This window comes from Grampus griseus (assembly GCF_964374135.1).
Source record: "Grampus griseus genome assembly, chromosome: 15".
Taxonomy (NCBI): Eukaryota; Metazoa; Chordata; class Mammalia; order Artiodactyla; family Delphinidae; genus Grampus; species Grampus griseus.
In genome coordinates, this window is record NC_139009.1 from 9,849,280 (window position 1) to 9,872,597 (window position 23,318).

The window sequence follows — 23,318 nt, forward strand, 5'->3', positions numbered from 1 at the left end:
ATGTTATCTGAAAGGTACAGAGTTTTTTAAACATGCTAATTATGTGCTATAGGGAAAACAGACTCAATAAAAACTAAGAATTAACAGCATCGAGAAAAAAAAACAACAAAAAAAATCAGGGAACAAAGGAATTTTATAGCCTTTTACCCCGGAGTACTTTTTATATGAAAACACCGAATGAAATATTCTTTTTTAAATTGTATTTATTATGATTCTATACTAAAAGTGAGATATGGTCATCAGATGTTATTTGCAAATATTTACATATTTGAGTGAAAAAACATTACCCAGTAAGTGAAAAACCCTGAATTGTCATTGAAAAGTCATAAAGAGTGTCTATTGTGTGTCTTTTTTTGTCTTTTTTTTTATGGTTCCTGAGAAGCAGCTGTTAGAGGCTACATTTGATGCTAGAATAGCTGGCTGCAGTGACAGACCACTGGGACTCCAAGGTGACAATCATTTTAATTGTTTCTAAACGTGCAATGACTGCAGGAATCTCCAACAATGTGAATATTTCATAACCCATGATTACTGTGTACCCGTCTGCCTTTTATCCTCATCAGAAATATAGATACCAGCTGTCTTCTTTTCATAAGAGATCAACTATTGTTGTGAATGAATAATCTGTTGTTGGTAATGTGAACACTCAAATCGAATAACAGAGTTACTTCCCACACACAAGAGCACAGAACCTTTTGGATTTGACCTAGGTGAGAAGGTGGAGCTGAAACAAAAAACAAAAATACTCAATATTTGACACTCTGAGATATGCCTTTTTACTCTTTCTTTATTCCTACCACAGCAATATTCCTTCCCACTCCATAATTGTGTACTTACTAAAACTATGGTAAATGATGAGCACACAAATATTTTCTTGCCTCTGTTAGCCCAACCAAGTCTTTCATAGCTAACTAACTTCTAGCCATGTGGGGTTCAGAAAGATGTATAGCCCTGGTATTAATCCCTATTCCTCCAAACTTCTCCTAAGTGTCTTCCCTTCCCACGATTGACTTTTTATGCATTGCAGATGCCATTTTGAATTCTACCACAGCAATGCCAGTTGACTTTGACATGTTTCTACAGCTTCTTCCTACATATTACAATCATGCCCTAATTGGCATCGCCATCTGTTGAATGGGAATGCAGGCTTATTATTCTAGAAGCACACAGAGACAATGGGGCAGATATATATGGCGCAGTGCAAAGAATATATTATTTAAAGACAATTAGTTTAGGATTCATATAGAGATCCTGGAACTTGAGGGTCTTCATTGTGAACAAAGACAAAATGCTAGATTCCAAGTATATTCCCAAGGTATACAAAGAACCCAAGGGAAGACAAAAATGTATACTTCATGAAACATATTAAAGTATATGGGTTCAAATTAAAATTACAGATTGTCTCCACTTTATTTATCACAGCTTTCTTTAAAAAAGAGTTGACTCAAATAGAAATGCCCTTTAAAATAAGAACTAGCCTAACAAGTTATAGCATAAAACTTATGTATGTAAATAATGGAGAAAATGGAAAGAGTAAAGGAAATGAACACAAGGCAGCTACCATGTATCAGAATGGAATTCACAGAATGTAGAGAAATGGTTCATGCAAAGTGTTTTATATGACCTCAAAGATATTAAACAGGTCATTTATATGAAGAAAAAAATCAAAGAATAAATAAAGAGAAGGATAGGCAATTTTTGATGGCAGAGTTCAGGAAACTGAGGGAAAATATTAAACAAATATATAGATGAACGCCACATTAGAATCAATAAATTTAAAATAAAATCAACTCACATCAATCAAGGAGAGAGGGTATAAGTTGAAAAAAAAATAAAACATAGTATAGTAAAAATAACAAGAGGCAGAATGATGTATTACATAATATTTTGGACATAAAAGGCAGACTGGGATCAAACCATCTATCTACTACTTACCAGTCAAGTATGCCTGAGCAAGTTACCTTTAACCCTGTTATGTCTTAGGATCTTCATCCATAAAATGGGAATGATGATAAATCTACCTCCTAGATTGGTTCCAGGTACGACCTGAGATAGTGGATGTGTGGAATTCTACACAGAACCTGACATTCAGTCAAAGAATCACAAATGTTAGTTATTATACAAAATGAGAAGATAAAAGAGATTCACAATATATATAAGAAAACAAACAAATATAGCTGAAAAAATTCTCAAGTTAATATTTTTGACTCTGGAGAATGAAAGGACACATCTTATTCTAGGAAGTTTTCATCCATAGCTTATCTTGAGAAGTTACTGAATTTCCAGAATAAAAAAGAAAATTTCAAACACCAGGCAGAAAGTGAAGCATAAGGTAAAAAAAAAAATTCAGACTGACAGACTGACATATTATTTTTCCATCCTAAATTTCAGTGGCATAAGACAATAGAGCTTCACTTCAAAGATCCTACAGAAAAAAGAGAGCATGATCCCAGAGCAGTGGAACCCATGGAGACATTCTTCACATGTAAAGACAACACACAGAAAGAAAAAATACTTTTGAAGGTAATCTGTATCTTGGGTCTTTTGCATTAAATTTGTACGCCCCACTATGGTTTTTCAATCTTTACATATTTTAATCAATTTAAATGTATTTCATAACAAAAGAAAAATATATTTCACCTGAAAAAGAAGATAATTTTTTTTGAACTTGGTGTCCAAAATGCAATTACTTGTGCCTCAGCTTTCACTATCTGTGTGATCATGGATAAAAGCAAATAGTCTGGCCAAGCCCCAGTTCCTCCTCTTTTCTGGGCAGTGGTGTAGATCACCAAATCTGGAATTGAAATTATTTATGTTAAGAACTTGCTCTGCATGTGGTAAAGATCATTCAGTCTCATTATTTCTGCTCAGATAGTGAGTAATGTAGTAAACGAAGATCCCACATTATTTCCTCCCACAAAGAAAGTGAGCCAGGATAAGACATGTCCTACAAACAAATGGAGACTCTTGTGCTCGGCATAATATGGTCAACTTTATCAAAAGTTTTTATCTCATACATAATACATCACTATTCTCTTTGAAGGCTTTTCTTCTAGAGAGTTCCACTCTTCAAAATTCAGCATCTTGAACTTCTTTTCTTTCACACTATACATCAATAATATTCTAACAATCTACCTTATATGGAATAAAAAAGATATCAAAAGAAATACCAGTGCTATACATCTTTATGAACCCCACGTGGCTAGAAGTTAGTTAGCTATGAAAGATTTGGTTAGGCTAACAGAAGCAAGAAAATATTTGTGTGCTCACCATTTACATATTTTTAGTAAGTACACAATTTTGGTTATTTAGGTACAGTTACTGAAAGGACATACCTGAGGAGAATCCAATCCTTCAGGCACAGAGGTACCTTAATGGTCCCTCTAAAATAACAGAATGAATTACCCACCAAAGAAAGGAACTTCAAACTCTATATGTTGTTTTTTCTTTTTTCGTGTCCTGATGCTCAGTTTCCTATAACTAGATCTATTGAATTTCCAACCTAAATTGCTACCAATCCTAGACCTTGTTCAACCTCAACATGGGGCAAAATATATTGAAAAATCATCTCTCTACCCCACCCCCAGTAGATAGTCATAGAGAGAGTAGTAAGATCTCCTTTGATTTACTGGCTACTGTGTGACGGGCACTTTACCTATCCTAGCTCTAGTCCTGGCAGGTAGTTTCAGTGTCCATCTCTCTGATGATGCACCTGAAATTCAGTGCCGTTAAGTGATTTGCCAAGTAGCTGTCACTGCAGGTCAGCAGAGCAGGGGTTTCAGATTGCCATCTACTTGCTTCTGAAGCCTGCATTCTTCGACTCCGCTTTATTACAAATTATAATAGATTTGACAGCTGTTCCATCACTTACTGAGCTGAGTGAACTTGAAAATAACTTAAAATCTCTGAGTTTCATTTTCTTCATATATACAATAGACTCAGTAATGATACCAATGTCGTAGGTAGATTGCATTATGTAATAAAATACATATAATATTTTCTAGCTTTATTGGGGTACAGTTGACAAAAATTGTATATATTTGCAACTACTTTGCAAGACAGTTTGGCCATTTCTCACAAAAGTAAACATACTCTTACAATATGAACCAGCAATCACACTCCTTGATATTTGCCTAAAGGAGTTGAAAACTTATGTCCACATAAAAACCTGCACACGAATGTTTTGAGCATCTTTATTCATAAGTTTCCAAACTTGGAAGCAATGAAGATGTCCTTTAGTAGATAAATGGATAAATAACCTGTAGTACATCCAGACAGTGGAATATTGTTCAGCACTGAAAAGAAATGAGATTTCAAGCCGTGAAAAGACATGAAGGAACTTAAATGCATATTACTAAGTGAAAGAAGCCAAAGGCCATATACTAAATGATTGCAACCATATGACATTCTGGAAAAGGTGAAACTTTAGAGACAGTAAAAACATCAGTGGATGCCAGGGGTATGGTTCCAGGGAGGGGAAGGATGAGTAGACAGAACACAGAGAATGTTTAGGGCAGTGAATACTCTGTGTGGTGCTGTAACTGGTCAGCCATAGGTCATGGGTCACATACCATGAACAGATACCTTTTCCCAAACCTACGTACCAGAAATGGCAGAACATCACACCTCACTTGCTGGTCTCCAGGTATGCTGTAGGAAACCACAAGCTAGAGCATCATCTGGCCTTAAGAGATGAACCTAAAGAAAGGAAAAAAGAAACATGTTCACTGTTCCCTCAAGCCAGAGGGAATGCCATGTCAAAGTAGAATGCTGTTTTCTATGCTGTTTCTCTAAAACATCATTTAGAGAGAACTTATCCAGCCCCAGCTCTGCACATAATATCATATTAACTCCCTCTGATAATGCCCACATCTGTTAGCTTGCAGGAGACAAAGCTGAATGCTACTTGGAATCAGTGTTGGACAAACGTTTGGATGAGACACGCAATCCTCCAGGACGGGTTGCTAATTTATCTTTGCCAGTCTTTACTAGTTTTAACTCAGCAAACAATGATACAGTATCTGAGTTAGCAGCCAGGGAATTTCTGGTGTCCCAGCTGCCTTTCTGAAGCTTTGGCGAGTTGGAGATGACTGGCAATAAGCCCAACTTCCAGAGGCCAGCTGTGCTGGACATACAGATAGACTGCAGATGGGGAGAGCTGGGTTGCAAGAGCTGAGGTTTTCAGACCTCACTGCTGGAGGTCAGAAGGGGGGAGGGACACAGAGCCCTGCCAGCTGCTGTGCAGAGTGGGCAGTGAAGATTCGACTCAAGCCCCCTGTGCATGTGTGCGTCAGGAAAAAGAGGGAATTTATGGGTTTAGCAAAGGGAGTTCAAGATGCCTTTATTTCTGTATACCAGAGAGAAGAGAGGAAAAGCCTGGTTGATGGAAAATTTGAGGAGCTTATCTTTGCTTCTTCAACTTCTCCCTTCCCATTTGTACTTCTCTCTTTCCCTCTGGCTCCCATTGTCCTTCTGCCTGGTCTCAGAAGAGGAGATGATTTTGTTGGAATTAGGTAATGTAATTTAGCTAACTCACCTTGATGGTTCCATAGTCCACAAATTTAAGATTCTGAAGTTAGCAGAAGAATCTTTTTAGACAAGTAGGTCAACTAGAAGAACAGTATAACAAACGATATACGTTCTTTGTTCTTCCTTCTCCAAAAAGTGTACATGTACCTGATCTGTAGATGAGAGAGCAAGATATAAAATTAAATAAAAATAATGTTGGGGTAAGACAGACATATGTTTGAATTCTAAATTTTGGCAATGAACTTGACCTTTCTCAGCATTAGTTTCTTCATCCATAAAATGCAAATAATAAAAATAGCCTTGTAGTGTTGTTGTAAGGTGTAAGTTAAATATAAATTTAAAGCATGGTACGTAACACATATTTAAACTTCAGTGTGTGTTTCTATTACCAAAAACTGTTTAAGTAGGTGTTGCTATTATTGTTGCTTATACCTTGTTGCTTATACCTTTCTAAAGATATTACAGTGTCAGTGAGGAAGAGAACTGTAGAGAAGACAAGGCAGAGCTTTATTTTATATCCTTGATAATACGTCAGGTAGTTATCCACCTGTACGTTGGGGGTAGCCCCCCAAAGAAAGCTATCATCTTCATCTATTTATCATTCCTATCTATCTATCTATCTATCTATCTATCATCTATCTATCTACCTATCTATCTCTCCATCCATCCATCCATTCTTCCAAACCAACAAAAGTAATTTCAACACGAATGCCAGAATGCCCACTCATGTAAAAACTGAGATTAGGTGTTCAAATAGCCATGGGACCTCCTGGGGTCATTTTGAAATACTTAGCAATCACTCTTGGATACCAAAAGATATAGAGACAGTCTGAAAAGTCTGACACGCAGCCCTGGTTTTCCCTTCTCTCTCTGTCCCCCCATCGTTCTCTCCTTCTTTCTCTTCCTTTTTTTTTCTTTTTTTAATTTGAGATTTAAAAACCTTGGGAAAACTCAATAACTAAGAAATAACTGAGGTCAAGAAAAATTTTATGTCAAATTCTGAGCTCACCTGTCCACAAGCAAGATGCTCTTTAACTATAGGGTCTTCTGCTCCTGCAGTGTTGACATAAACAAATGCATGAGAGATAAGAAGAGATCCATCCATTGATGGGATTCTCTCCTGGATCGTTTATACTAGTATTTATCCATCAGGGCTCATCTCACAGAGTGAGCTCACAGAGTGAGCTTCAGGATTCTGTAAGCCCAGAGCAAAGACAGGCATCTGGGGCTCTTTTGTGTTCTGTGGTGGATGGTGGATTTCTATAGCCCGAGGAAATGCTGAGCAGGCAGGGTAGAACCTACAGAAGCTTCACTCAGTGCTGCCCACAGAGCATGGCAAATCAAGGCGCACACTCTATATCTTTACTTTTTCCAGGGTGAGGAGCTGTGTTGCTGATGGCTGGGCTCAGGGAAAAGAGATCAGTTTAGGAGAGAGTGGTGGCTCTATCAGTTACCCTTTATGGTGGCAATGTGCCTCTCATACTTACTACTGTAGACCTGAACAGGGAAAAACATGTTTGGGGACCTTTAGTAATGCTATTTCCTGTAACTCGTAAAGTTGTTATAGAAAGGCATTCTGTGTATGAGAGAGGGTCAGGGAGAGTTAGAGGGAGTCCTCACCCACGCCTCTCAAGAGTCTGGCCACACAGCTATGAGAGGTCACGTAAAATCTCATAAAGACCTGAGTTTTAATTGGGAAAAATCTGCCAATAAATTATCAGGGTAACATGTGTTTGAAATGGGAAAAAAAGAAAAAGAAAAAAGATTGTGGATGCATATGGTACAGGGCAATATCCTTAAAGATCAGCTCAATAATAATTCCTATTACCTACCTGCCTGTAAGCTCTTTGTGCCTCTGGGAGCTAGCTTACACAGAGCCTGGCTTATGGTAAGAATTAAAGAAAAATGTGTTAAATGAATGATTATCAAGCATCACAGTAATGTTGATACCCTGATAATATCTACTTCACTTATCCGAATGTTTTTTTGAATATTAGATATATTCCATATGGTTGCAGAAAGACAGGTAATTGGCTATGGACATTACATGTCCATGTATCCATTTAATCACGTTATAAATAATATTTTCCAATCTGAAAAGAGTTAGAGGTATCGGTGAATAAGTAAAGAAGTTCTTTAGATAAGTGAGAAAGAAATGGAAAAGGATTGCTATTTTCAATATCTGCTCTGGCTGGTCACTGCCCTAGACTAGCTCTTTCATAGACTGCAGTTCATTTCAACCTCACAATAACCCATCAAACTGAGGCTTATCAGATGTCCAGGAGGCAAAGTCCCTCCTGAAGCTCCGCTTCCTACTGTGTACATAGTCTATTTTTTTTTTTTTTTTTTTGGCCACGCCGCACAACATGTGGGATCTTAGTTCCTAAGATCAAACCTGCACCCCCTGCACTGGAAGCTCAGAGTCTTAACCACTGGACTGCCTGGGAAGTCCCTATACATATTCTTTTAAAAAATCATTCTTATTTTTATACATTTTGCAATGGAAAGGAATTGCTTTGTGAATAATATATTCTTAGACAGTATGTTCTCTCCCTTTGACATTAGTAATGAAGTTGAATTTTAATTGCATGAAATTTTACACTGTACTGAATTCAAGCTCTCACATAAATCTTCTGAATAGGAGTATAGAATCTTAACAGTGTTATAAGGTTGAAAAGCAGGAGGTCTTTTTTCTAGTTTAAATACTGCCTTGGGATGTGTCTAGATTTTTTTGTTTGAAGCTAACTTTATCATTACAGCAGACAAAACCAGCTTACATAAAACACATCACTGAACACTTTTAGTGGAGCTAAGAATTCAAGTTTCTTAACTGTCAGTCAAAACAGGTTTGAGATTGATGGAACCCAATTGCATCAAATACATCCCATCTGTCCCACATAGTCTAATGGGGAAAAAATGAAAAATAATGCCAAAGATAACAAGTTAAACTATAGTAAGCTAACTGTATAGACTGAATAGATCCCCAAAATTATGTTTCATCATTCAGATAAAAGAACATTGTACTGGGCATTACGGAGCTGGGTTATTAAACTACATCTACTACTATCATGTTGCATGGCATTGTTCCAGCTATCTTTTCCCCCAGATTCTTGGTTATCTTCTCCACTGAATATTCTGAATTAGCTCTGAGGTCTCTGAGTTCAAGATCCATATGCTTTTATGCTGGGCCCAGAGCAGACATTTTAAGGAGTGCAGCTGGTTTGAACAGTCTGGAGATGAGACATGAATTAGGAAACCCTAACTCCTCTAAGGCATACAACTGACTTAGATAAAGTTTAATTTATCTAAGTTTACCATAGTTTCCTGCTGGGTATTAACACTTTAGAGTATATCATCCACAACACATATTTGTGAAAAAAATAGTCAAAGGACTCTAATCAGACAAATGAAACAGAATTCCAGGCAGAAAAGGAGAAGGAGAGAAAAAGTAGTGGGCAAAAGATTCAGCAAAATATATGTGTATGTGTTTGTATATAGAAATATATGTGTATAAAAATACACATAGGTGAGTACATATAAAGTATTAATATATGATTTTCTCTACCACTAGGTCATCAAGAGTATGCAGTACAGAAAAGATAGTCTCTTCAATAAATGGTGGTGAAAAAACTGGATATCTACACGTAAAAGAATTGTGTTTGATATTTATCTCACTCATATACAAAAACAAGCAAAATGGATTAAAGATTTAAATGTAACACCTGAAACCACAAAACTCTTGATGTAAAGTGCTTAGAACAGTATAATGGCAAACACCATAAAACTACTTGCAAAAAAATGGAAACAACTTAAATATCCAATATTGGGGGTATGCCTATGAAATATTCATATAATGGTATACCATATGAATATTAAAAATCTAAAAATGTTTTAGAAGAATTTCAGTGGGAAGACTTCTACAATTTTATTAAATGAAAAGAACAATAAAGCTGGTTACCAAACAAACAAACAAAAACGGGCAAAGGACTTGTATAGACATTTCTCCAAAGAAGATATACAAATGACCAACAGGTATATAAAAAGATATTCAACATCATTAATTATGAGGGAAATGCAAATCAAAATGACAACGAGCTATCATCTTACACCTGTAGGATGGCTATTATTAAAAGAAAAATGTTTTAGTGAGGATGTGGAGAAATTGGAATCCTTGTATACTGTAGGTGGAATGCAAAATGAAGCAGCAGCTATGGAAAATAGTATAGAGGCTCCTCAAAAATTCCAAAAGAGAATTACCATATGATTCAGCAATCCCACTTCTGGGTATACATACAAAAGAATTGAAATCTGGATCTTGGAGAGATATCTGCACTCCCATGTTCATTGCAGCATTATTCACAATAGCCAAGATATGGAAACAACCAAAATGTCCATAAACAGATGAATGGGTAAAGAAGAGGTGATAAATACATACAATGGAACATTACTCAGTCCTAATAAAGAAGGACATTCTGCACTTTTGACAACCTGGATGAATCTGGAGAACATTACACAGAGTGGAATAAGGCAGTCACAGAAGGACAAATGTTTCCACTTATATGAGGTATTTAAATAGTGAAACTTATGGAAACAGAGTAGAGTGGGGCTGGGAGAGGGGGAAATGTGGAATTGATGAGCAGAAGTTTCAGTGAAGGAAGAGGAATAAGCTCTAGAAACCCACTGTACAAATTGTGTCTCTAGTTAGCAGTAGTGTATCGCACACTTAAAAATTTGTTAAGATGGTAGATTCCATGTTAACTGTCCTTACCACACAATAAATAAATAAATATAATGTGAAAGAAAAGTGATATTTTAAATGTACTCCCTACCACAGGGAAGAAAGGTAAGTGGTGTATCTAGTTCACCCAACCCAAAGGCAGGAATTTCCTTGCTTCCATTTGTAACTGTGGGAAGCTTAGAAGTCTCAGTAGGACTCAGAGAAGACTTGTGAGAGTTCCTGAGAGACTATTTCACGGCATCTCTGCAGACCTATTATGAAATAGAAGTGATCATGAGCAGATGTGACTTAGCTAATTTGGAAACAGGCACCAAATCGTTTATGTTGTTCACATGGATTGGCATGAGCCTCAGAGTCATTGCCTTGGATTTCTGAGGTAGTATCTCACCTCAGGATTAGCAGAGTAGCTGTTCCAGGAATGTAGGACATAAAGTTACGTGTATTCCATTGGAGCTAGGCATGTTTTTAAAAACAAAACTATCATCACCACAGATGTCTATAGTGTTAATCTCATGAGAAAGAGATTAACAAGTTTGTGCCCCTACATGTTATTCCCTTTTGATATATAAAAATACGTTGTGACATAAGAAGGCAGGGAATAATATGGTCTAATATTCACAGGCTAATTATTCCTTTGACTTACCTATTTAGGTGCTAGTGTTTATAATCTATTGCTATTAGGATAAAATTAAATATTGTCCATCTTCCCATCTCCAATGCAGCTCTTTAAGCTGGCAAACCAAAATGCCCCCAATACTCACTGCTATCAGAGTTAACAAAATGATAGGTTGTCAAGTCAGGCCCAAACACATCAGCGATCTTATCTAGTATCAAACTTTATTAATAATCCCAAGGATACAGGCAATAAAGAGACTAAGGCAGAGCAGAGGGAGGCTGGAATATCAGGGTAGCTTCCCACATCTGTGTCCCTGCATCAGACCTGAACTCTCTGGTTTAGAATAAGAGATGGGACCTCCAAGGGAGGATTAAAGGTTATCCTCCAAGTGAAGAGCATCTAAGTTATTAAACATCTTCATTTTATACTCCAGCGAGTGGTATCACATATGTGACGTTCTCCAGGGAGCCAAGCCTCATCGACTCTAAGTGTATTCACAAGTAGTAATCCTGGGAAGATCCTGCTAAGGGCTTTTATTAGATAAAGCCTCTTCCCCCAAGTAAATACTATTAGTCTATATATCTGAATGTCTATTGACAAGGAGACGAGATGAGGCCATCTGTGTTTTTTTCTTTACCTACTCCAGGTAAGCACTGACCTGGAGAAAAGGTCAAAAGAAGAGAATGGGTCACATGTAAGTTGTTTTACCATCTTCTTTCTAGTCACCAAGAAAAACAAGCTACATCCAATAAGATGGCTAGATTTTTCAACTAGGTGTATATTTTAGAATTGCCTGTAAATAAATAAATAAATATATATGTCTAACATCCAGAGATTATGATTCGATGGGTCCCTGATGGGACTAGTTCTTTTTTAAAATACGCTCCACTGATGATTGCAAACTACTATAAAATCTAGGGAGTAAACAGGACTCACCCATCTCTTGACTCCCAATTTGATTTTAATATGTTCTCAGTTAACTACATTCATCACTACAAGTCTTGTCCTGGCAGGCACTGTCTGGGGAAAACTATGTTAGTATGAAGTGGTCACTGGTCCCAATGCTTTAAGTGCATCACAGAATTGAACCCAAATCTGAGAACCAATACTTGGGTCTTTCTTGTACAAAGACACCATCGGTATTATCTAGTTATGTGCTTATTATGTTGCAGGTAAAAAAAAAAAAAAAAAAAGGAAACTTAAAATATAGTCTAAAGTTTGAACCCATTGAATTTGAAAACATGTTCCAAGGATTATAGAGATGTGCCTGAAAGATGGACATTACAGAGAGGCATGGAGAGGAGGAAGAGCCTCCTAGGCAGAGAGAATTCTTGTCAGCTCATCATTCTGATTCAACCAAAAGGCAGCCACAGTTGGATTAATTTTTATATTGGGTGATTAGCAGAATTTATTTAAGTAATATATAACTTGCAGGTACTACTGCAAGGTACTACTTTAAGCACTAAATATGCTATCTCCTGTATTAGGGTTCCTCAGAGAACCAGGACCAATAGCCTGTGTGTTGGGGGGTAGATAGATAATAGATTTTAAGGAATTGGCTCATATGATTATGTTGGTTGGCGAGTTTGAAATATACTGGGCTGGCTGGAAGGCTGGGCATTCTAGCAGGAACATTCTGAAAACAGAATTCCTTCCTCTTTGAGTACCTCAGTCTTTTATTGGATGAGGTTTACCCACATCACTGAAGGTAATATGCTTTACTCAAAGTCTACTGATTTAAATGTTTTTCACATCTAAAAATATGCTTTCACAGCAACATCTGTGCTGGTGTTCAACCGATCAACTGGTCACCATAGCCTAGCCAAGTTAACACATAAAGGTAGCCATTACGCCTCCTTTAATTCTTCCAACAACTCTTTGTGGTTAGTAGCGTGATCATTCCTAGCTAGACGTAGGGAAATTGAGGCACACAAGTTACGATAGAGGTATGCACCAGGTATTCACGGGGATCTGTGGGTTCCTAACTCAGCCTAAGGTGTCAAGAGGCTTCACAAGTGAGGTGGTACTGATCAAGTCTTCAAAGATGAGAAGGAGTGAAACAGGGAGAGAAATGGAAACCAGGTGTTTCAGCTGAAGGAAACTGCTTCTGAGACTGAAAGTGCTTGATGGTGTGCTTTAGAAATGTCAATATTTCTATATACTGGCATATTGGGCATGTTTTGGTGAGAAGAAAGTGGGAACAGAGAGGGAAATGAGGTTAGAAGACAGAAGTCAGAATAAAGAGTTTTAAGCGCCATGATGAGTCTGCTATTTTCCTAACAGGGAAGAAATATCTATGGATGTCTCTTTAGATAGGATGGTTATTAGAAGGGGCAGTGGCTTAGAAGGCATGGCAAGACTTACACATCAGGAATATCATGCTTGTGGTAATGGAGAGTTTGGAATTGAGAAAGAGAGAGAGAGCAGGGTTGGGGAGACTAATTAAAAATCTGTTGCAATATTCAACTTTTTTTTTTAAATTTGAAAACCACAGATGAATCAGGATGACTGCAAGATTTCTGCCATTGTGCCTAGACATGGGGCAAATCTTCAAATGGAGATCAAGTTTGCATAATGGGCAGAAGGACTTTGGAGAAAAGAAAGAGAAACACAGTTAAGTCATACTGAGTTTGAGCTGCCTCTTAGAAATCCATGAAGTAACTAACAGAGAGGCGAGGGAATTCCCTGGTGGTCCAGTGGGTGAATACACAGGTTTGTAAGTTGAGAGTGACATCCAGGCAATAAATACAGGCTATAAATATATGACACAAGTGACAGAAGATAATCGGTTTTTAAAATCTTGCTTTATAATAATGCCACCGGAAAACAAAGAGTTAAATCCTGCAGAAATGAGTCAGGAACCGCTGGATTTACCATGGATACACCAGCTCTGCCTACCAGTACTCCAGGAGCTGCCACATCAGCTATACTTTGTCTAACAGGAGAATTAAGTCTTCGGTGACAGGAAAATAGGCTAATACAGTCAATTTCCCTTGGCTCGTTTTAACCTTATTTGCTAACATATTTGCATTGTCTTTTTCTAGAAACACCAGAACAGTTACCTGAAAGAGGAGAGAAAGAGAAAAAGAAGGTAATTTCTGGGGAAAAAAAATATTAGCCTTTTACAATTACAGAGTAAGAGGTAAAAGAACCAAGATATCAGAATAAGAGAAATAATAATGGTTATTAGACTATCCTGGGAGACTTTCATGTTCCACGTTATAAAAATTCTATGTTGTATGAACATTCTGTGTTTTAAGCTCTTTACCTAGAGGAAATCATTTACTGTTCACAACGGCCACATGTCACAATTAGTGTGTTCATCCCCATTGCACAAATGAGGATGATGAGGCGCAGAGAATTTAAACCTACCAAGTTCATCCAGTGACTAACCGGCAGGGCAGGTGCTTTATCATGACATTTAACTGCCTCCTGGAGAAGAAGCATGAATTCTGGACTAGTCTTATACTATTTCTTGATTAACATTGACGATGGTGAAATGGAAAAAAATGTGAAGGAAGAACGTAGTAGTTGAGTCCCAACCGGGCTATGTTCTCACAGTGTGACAGGATTATTTATTCCATTGAGTCTCAAAGTTCTCATTTCTAAAATATATTGGAGCTTCTATGATATGCTACATATGAAGTGGCATATGGTATTAATGTAGTGCTGGAGACGCATTTATCCCTTTCTTAGCTTCTTAAAAAAGGGTGTCTTTGATCTGAGATCCCTGGATATGTTTTGTATATGCCATGAAATGGTATGTGAAAATGTATGTCTGCGTCTATTTCCACTTATCTGATGAAAAGGACCATTCTGGGAAAAAGGATCTTTTTATTCATAAGATTACAAAGAAAAAGAAAGAAAATAAATAGTACCCTGAAGTATTATATTAAAATTAAGACATGTGACCCAGGACTCTGAAATGTTTTTTTTCTTTTCTGTTATAGTTTATTGAAAGATATTGAAAATGTTTTCAAGTGCCAGAAAAACCCTTGAACTATTTTAATTTACCTTCATGGGAAATAATTTTAGATGTAAAATGTGTATTACAGAGATAATGACATAATGGATTCTAAGCTGTGGTTATTAGTTTGGTAAAGATTTTTGTAAGTTTGTGTGTCTATGTAAGAGAAAAAGAGAAAGAAAGACAAAGCAAGAGCCCCTTGGGAGTGTTTTTCCAAGTTCTTAGACTCAAGGAAAAGTATTCAGTTTTAGACTTAATTGGTAGGGTCCTGTGTTCAGGGAGTTTTAAGCTCTGTGTTTGATTCTGTGCACACATGAAGAAATATATGCAATGGCATTTCTATTATAAATCAAAAGTAATAAAAATGGTCCTGTTTTATGGGAAATGAATGCAGTGTGTGCTGTTTCTTTGTGGCTTTTATATTTCTAGCTGGCCACCCTAGAAAAGCACCCCTTATTTCATGCTATACAGCTGTCAGCCTAGGAAGAGCTGAGAAGAAGAATGACAATAAATGTGCCTTGCATCTGGCATTTGTGTCCTTTTGCTAGAAAAGGTGAAGCTGGGTTAAGATCTCTTCTTTGTTTGTGAGGAAGAGCTCAGAATGAGGTCTTTTTACAACAACACATCCTCTTCAGAGAAGAGCAATTTCTTCCTGGGAGGCTCTACCCTTGAGAAGATGCAAAAAGCATCAAAAGAACTAGCTGTTGAAAATAAGTCAGGTTTTAAAAAAGGTGGAAATGAACTAGGTAAAACTTTGACCAAATTGAGATTACAGAGAGCCAAGGTTGAAAACTTGCTCTGCTCATCCACCTGTTTTCTGATTCAAAGCATCATTGAATAGTAAATCTAAAGGTCCAAGAGGCTTGAGAACTCATCTAGGTCAGAAGCTTACAAGCTTAAGCCGTAAACATTGTTTTACAAAATGTTTTTAAAGGCTGTATTTCTTTTTCTTTCCCCGTGGAGTCTTATATTATTTCACAATATAAAAAACAGATAGGAATTAAAAATTTTGATTGAAAAAGAACATGACATTCCAAGTGGTCATCCTCCATGTTTGCCCTCCTATGTGAGCCTCTTAGCCAACATTATAGACTTTAGTTTTTATGAACGTAGTTTTAAAGTCACCCATTTAGTACAAAGTTTATCAAGTTGTTTTTAAAACCAATATGATGATTGACAGAAGTCTAAATTTCAGGAATCCCTCGTACAGCATTTCTGATAAAAAAAATTATCCTCTATCTTAATACCACTAACAACACAATATTCAATATCTTTTCATTACTGTGAATTTTTAGCCATCAGAAAGTTCTGACACTCAAATCATCATCCAAGTCACCAACTATAAGTTCTGTCTACAGGGGGAAAAACATTGTATGTTTGTTTTTCAAAAATTTGAAATCTTTTCAGTTCCAGAACTTTTCCTATACATGGTTCCTAGAACCATCTCTATTTTAGCCACACTCCTCTGAAATATCTTTATTTTATTTCTACGTATTTAAAAATATGTCATCAAGAAATACATAAATAGTGTCCTGCCAAAATTATGTAATTTTGTTCATATAATTTTAAAGCAGTTATCTGGGGCCATATCAATACTTAATTAAAATGTGAGTAATTGAAAAAATTCATTATATTGAAATACCTAACATTATATCTTACTCTGATATTATTAAGCACTCTCACATACGTTATTTAATTTAATTCTAACTTAATCCTATGAGGACAGGTAATATCTACATTTGCCAAAGTTAAAAAAGAAAACCTGTTCAAAAGGGTCAAGTCACTACAGCAGCAATTAATTGGAGAGTGACAAGTCTAGAGATAAAATCTGAACTGTCCCCCAGGTATATCAATTCTAGATAAGTGAATATAAAAGAGCTGCTATTCACTAAATAACTATTATATACTTGCAGCATAAAATGAAGTATCAAATAGGGTGTTATGAGACACAGAATAAAAATTTGCAAAAAACATGACTGTTGATCATTGGGGACTTTCACTTCTGACAAGACAGCATGAGGATCTGTATGGATCTGCTCCCCAGCAAAATAGTTCAATTTAAAAAAAATTAAAGTCTCTGAAAATGATCCCCAAAGTATACATTATGTGAAGAAATATTTGTTCAAGAAATTATGAATAGTAAGAAAAGTGAGAAACTGTGGCACATGAATCATGGCCCATTCCCTCCCTCTCCCTCCCAACTCAGTGAGGTAGAAATGACACTTTCAACCAGTACAGCCAAACTACATGGCTACCTCTACCCCCAGGTCCCAGTTGGAGGGCTGTCTTTCTGAGAGGGAAAGACAAAAGTATTTCTCATTCTTCCCCAAGCTACCTGTTGCGAAGGCTAAGTTCCAGGAAATGTGGCTGAAAGTTGGGAAAACCCTCCTTTCTCCCAGCTCCCACTCATATGGCAGAGGCTTTACCTTGGTCAGGGGGCTGCTAACAATACTAAGATCTCAGTCCTCCTTGTTCCAGCTTCTGAGCCAATCGTTCCATACCTGGAGAAGTAAACTGAGAACACCTGGGACTGATGCTCCCTCCCAGGGAGTGTTCAGATTCTAAAGCAGGGGTGTCACTTAGGGGAAGCATGCTCCTGTCCCTGTCCCCAGCAACAGAGCCCAGGCTCAGAGGTTTAGAAAGAATAACTGAAAAGATTTGAAGACAAAGCAAGGTAAACTCAAATTAGTCACACCAACTTTTGATAGGTTCATAGTGCCCATCTGTGAAAAATGATGTCCCATTAGAAATGGAAATGGGTAAGTTACAGAATAAAGGAGTATTCATCAAATATTCCAAAAATGAAAGCAAAATCTCTGAGCATTAACTTATTTACAGCATGAATAATTTAATACCCACCTCAGATTTAATCACAAGCCATGGTCAATTAACTAATTTAGTAACAATGTGTAAGTAATGGATAATTTCTATGCACTAGATGAAACTTTAAGAATTGCTGTCATATCAAATGGATTATAAGTGATGGGATTGTCTTCCCAAACATTTCTGACAATGAAAAAGAAATGTTTAACTTTACAACTGCAACTGAATATGAATATTATCCATATATCTTACACATTCTGGAAGAAGAAAGAAATCAATGTATCCATTTATCTAAATTGTATTTCTGTTGTAACTACCTATAAATATACAATTGGAAGCCAATATTCAACTTAAAATATGAAAAGCATTGTTCTGAGAGCTTTTCATTTATAAATCCATTAAATTCCTATAACAACACTATAAGGTAGATACTATTCTAACCTGTAGTTTTCAGTTCAGAAACCAAGGCACAGAGGGAGCACAACTTGCCCACTTTCAGAGAATAAATAGCAGACCTGGGTAAACTCAGAACATCTAATCCTAGAGCCTGCCCTCGAAAGCTGTTGGACTTTACGTGGAACAACTCAGCGCCCTTCCTTAGAATAGAAACAATAATAAAAAAGAAATGATAATATGCTGATCAACATTTCGAGATACCTAAAGGTATGCAGTTACCATAATAGGTAACTATCATCTAATGGAAAACTAATCTGTCAATTAGGAAGCTTCATTATTTCCCAAGTGGAACACTGGACTCCTGGGAAAGATCTCCGCTTAGTTGAGTATGAAGCTCTGACCTCTAAGTAACTCCAAGGCTAATTACCTTGTTTCTTTACATCCAGCAAAAATTAGCAATGTGGCAATTGAAGCAAGTAATGCTTTAGAAATGTGAGTCCTGGCTTTATCAGTTGAGACTTTGCTGGAACTATTTCATTGCTCTATGCTTCAGTCTTATTCTGCTAAGTGGGGATAATGATTGCCTATTTATAGTTTGGAAATTACAGGAATTGCCTATGTAACTCTGCCAGGCATGGGGTCTGGCTGTGTACATTTTAGTTTGGTGTTCAGCATAATTTAGTTTTCTTCTCACAGCGTAGACATATATAAAGAAGATAAATAGTAAATATTCTTGCTTTGCTCTTTAAAGCTTTTTGCAATTATGAGAAAAAGGTAGACGATGCACTTATTTGCCATAATAGGGCAGGCGTAGTTGACTTTTTTTTTTAATAGGTCTTTATTGCTTCACAATGCTGTGTTAGTTTCTGTTGCACAACAAAGCGAATCAGCCATAGGCATACACATGTCCCCATCTTAGTTGACTTTTAACACTGTTTGGATTTCCAATATGGTTTTTGCTGCATAGTTTATATAATAACTTCAAATGAGTAAAAAGAGGTTTCTTATTTGTTGGTTTAATTTTCATCCTTTTAAAATGAATCCCTAATCTCATTCAGAAAAAAATCAATGAGTTGCTACTGAAAAAAAAATGTTTATTAAACGCTCATTTGATTCAAAGCTTTGAAGTAGGGTTTAGTAAATTTGCTAGTTAATTCCTTTTTTCATCTATGCCACCCTGCAGGACACTTTATAACCAAGAACTCATTATTTTGTGGAAGCTTTTTTGTTTTTAATAACTAAATATATCTCTTATGTGCTCAATATCAATGTAGCTAAGAGCAATTTGCCCATCCATACCTTCTAATAATTTGTGTCTGAATAAACTAATCCCAAAATGTCATCATTGAGCCCCGGGGGAATTCTTAGTGAGGAAGCTTCTGACTCCTGCTGAGAATACCTGCCTTCCCCATAGAATAAAATTACCAGGCATTCAAAGAAATATGCTACATGTTAGATTGAATTTCTCCATCCATGTGCAGATATTTAACTGATGCTTCTGCCAGGGTGGCAAGCAGAAAATTAAATACCATGTATTTAGCCATAAATGCATTCTACCTTGGGCAATACAATATATAGGGATTCTTGTTCAAGTGAATTCACTTAGAAACTCACACACACACATATACACATATACGTATAGATGCAGCTGCAGAGAGAGAATGAAAATTATAAATATTACAAGTATTTGTTCTTGCTTCTAGAAAATGTGCTTCTAGCATTTGGCCTTTCTCAAAGGGGACATGTCTATTATCCAGGTCAATTGTTACATACAACAAGAAATCGAATTAGACTCGGGTGCCTGCTATTAAAGTGGTTCACACCAACAGAGATAAGAAAATGTACAATGCAGTTTAGAATAGAATTTAAGAATATGGGTTTTGTTTTTTTTTGTTTTTTTTGCGGTACGCGGGCCTCTCACTGTTGTGGCCCCTCCCGCTGCAGAGCACAGGCTCCGGACGCGCAGGCTCAGCGGCCACGGCGCACGGGCCCAGCCGCTCCGCGGCATGCGGGATCTTCTCGGACCAGGGCACGAACCCGCGTCCCCTGCATCGGCAGGCGGACTCTCAACCACTGCGCCACCAGGGAAGACCTGCATAGATTTATTTCTGCATTATATTTTCCAGTTCCATTAATCTATATACTAATTAAAAAAAAGAAAAGAAAAAGAAATCTATGCATATTCAGACTGCTGATTTTCAAAAGTGTTGCTGAGGTAGTTCATTGTAGAAAGAATAGTTATTTTAACAAATGGTGGTGAGACAGTAGTACATTCAACTTGAAATATGTATTTCAAAGAAATAAAATATTATGTAGCATATTCTCTGAACATAATAAAATTATGCTAAAGCTTTAGACTATAATTCAATGTTTGAAAATGAAAAGCATAATTTTAAATAACCCTTGAGTCAAAAAAATATTAATTGGAATTAAATTAATTTGAACCTTAATGGAAGTCCCCTGGTAATGATATGAGGAAATATTTTAAAGGGAAAAATTTTAAGAGAAGTCCAACTTGAGAAAAAGAGAATCTTTCCTTAAGACTATATCGAATTAAAAAAGAATCTTATACATATAGATTCATACATATATATATAAATATTTCATATAATTGTCATGATTAATTTTTCTCCCAATTTATACTAAGGAATGAAGTCCCCTTTTTTGAGAAAAAAAAAAAAGAGAGAGAGAGCTTAGTCTTCCAGTTTCAAAAGGCATCTGATTAACAGATAATAGCATTCTAGATCATCATCCCTCTGGCAAATAATTAAGTATCTAGTGTACTTAGTAGGAGTTGAGACTCTTTTATACCTGGATATGTTGCTTACTAGTTAACCTACAGAAAATCACTTCACCCGTCTCTATTTCTCTTTTTCCTTCTCTCTAAAATTAGGGTAATAGGTCCGCAACCTTTATAAGTTAAATGATACTGTGGGTACGAAGACTCAGTGTTCTCAGAGGAATAGTGTTATATACATAAGCACTGATCCTTTGTATAAAGGTGTCATATCAAAGCAGTGTGTAAATGCAAGTTAAAACAATTAGCTTTTGTTGTAAAGAGTACTATGAATTAATACAAACCAAAGCCACCCTGTTCCTATTCCTCCACTTCATGAAAAATATCCCCGGATGAAAAATAGGTCCAATTTGATCTAATAAAGAGGGTAGAGAAGTTCGCCTCTTAAGGAGAATTACAAAATGTATATAGAGATTTAGACTTTTATAGGGATTCCTAGAATGTGCCTATTTTGTAAAATTCTGTATCTATATATCTACATTTTAAAATCTATATTTATACATGATTTTATGTATAGAAACATTAATGTTTGATGGAAACTAAAACTAGATTTGAAAAGTTAAATGTTTTCACTAGAAGAAAGACATCTACAATATAGATTGGACAGAGGCAGTGTGCTATCAGGGTTCATATTTAATTTAGTTCTTTATCTTCTATAATGCCTAACTCAGTACCTGGCAGTTCATAGGTGCTCAGTAATTATATGTTAAAGAGTGAATACATGAATAAACTCACCCTCATTATTAACAGAACAGTTGGTAATAATAACTCTTATGACAAGCTGAAATTCCAAAAATTCCATGCAGAGAGCATGCACTTAATATATGGCATTTGACTAAATGTCCTCTAAGTTTCCTACTTAATAGTTAGCTTTTATGATCCTATGTCAGGTAGATACTCAAATAGATAATCAAGTAAAGAGAGAAGAGTAGGGAGACATGAGCCAAAAGGAATTGAATGGGTCCCATGCCGTTAAGAGTCAAGAATATCCTATAGACCAATATCCTTAGAAAACATTAATATTGCACAAACCATTAAGTTTTCAGATTACCATTCAACAAAGGATAAAAGTGTAACTATGTATCCAAGCTTAGAAAATGATGATGGGATACAGCCCTATTTCTTTTTATTCCCTACGTGAAATTCACTTATGTCTTGGAAGAATCAAGCTGACAGTGGAAACTTTCATTAGAACAATTGTAGTACTGTGTTAGAGTGTGTGAGGCAAAAATCTACAAATAAATCGTGAAATAGAATTTCTACATTTCCAATAACTGATGCGCATAGGAAAAGAAACCTTGTTGAGTGAGAAATCTGCACATTTGCAACATGCTTCTCTTTCTTCTTCTTATAATATTGAAAGAACAAAAATTGGCAGAAGATTCTTTTAATGTGGCATACATTTCATTAGAAATTCTAACAGGTTTATACATGATTCACTGGAAATATTGAAAGTCAATGTGCAGAAGATTTTGATTTGGACTATATGATCTCTGTTCCTTCTTTCAACAGAGCTTTTCAAAACGTTCCATCCATAACTGTCAAGAGGATATAACTTAACTCCTTAAAATGATCATTTGTGAATATTCAGGTGTCCTTAACTGGTTGCCAAAACACCTTTCTCCAAAAAAACAAAAAACAAGTGAACAGCAACAACAAAAAAACCCCACTGAATTTAATTCTCCTTTTTTTTCTTGTTTGCTTTCCATAAAATAATAAACACTTATTCAAATATGTCTGCTGAAGAATTTTATCATATATATATCTTATCCACTAAACATAATCACACAATATCCTCATTCATACAGAAATTTCTAAGAAGTCCCATCCCACTCATCAGATTTCTGACCTGAGTTCATAAAAAAAATCACACTTTGAAGCAAATTGATGTTTGTGTACAATAGGGGGTTACAGTTAGAATTACATTAGAGGCATCGCTTCACTTTCTGATGGCAAAATGTTTTAATTGTTATGTTTGTAAGATCTACTTTATAAATATTTAATCAAATCATTAATCAGTAGCCTATAAAAATAACTTGGAAAATTTGGAACTTATCTACTTTTCTTGTGAAGTTCATTCATTTAAAAGTACGTATCAGATAATAGAATACTGGGGCAGCTACAATTTGGTTATAGCAATGAATAAAACATGGTCCCATCTTTAAGAAACTCACACTAGAAGAGAAGATATGCCAGTAACTTATGATAGTACTGTTAAGAATAAGATAATATTTATAGGAGTGGAAAAGTGGACAGCAGAGTCCTATTAAAACTTTTGTGTTTGACTTAAAGTCAAAACATTTCAAAACAGTCATTTCTATTCACTATACATGTCTACTGAATTAACTCTTTGGTTGATTATAAAAGTTAGATATATGTTTAGACTATATGTCCTCTTAGTTGACATTTCACATAATTTTTAAAAATTTATAAATTACAAATAAAAGATGAT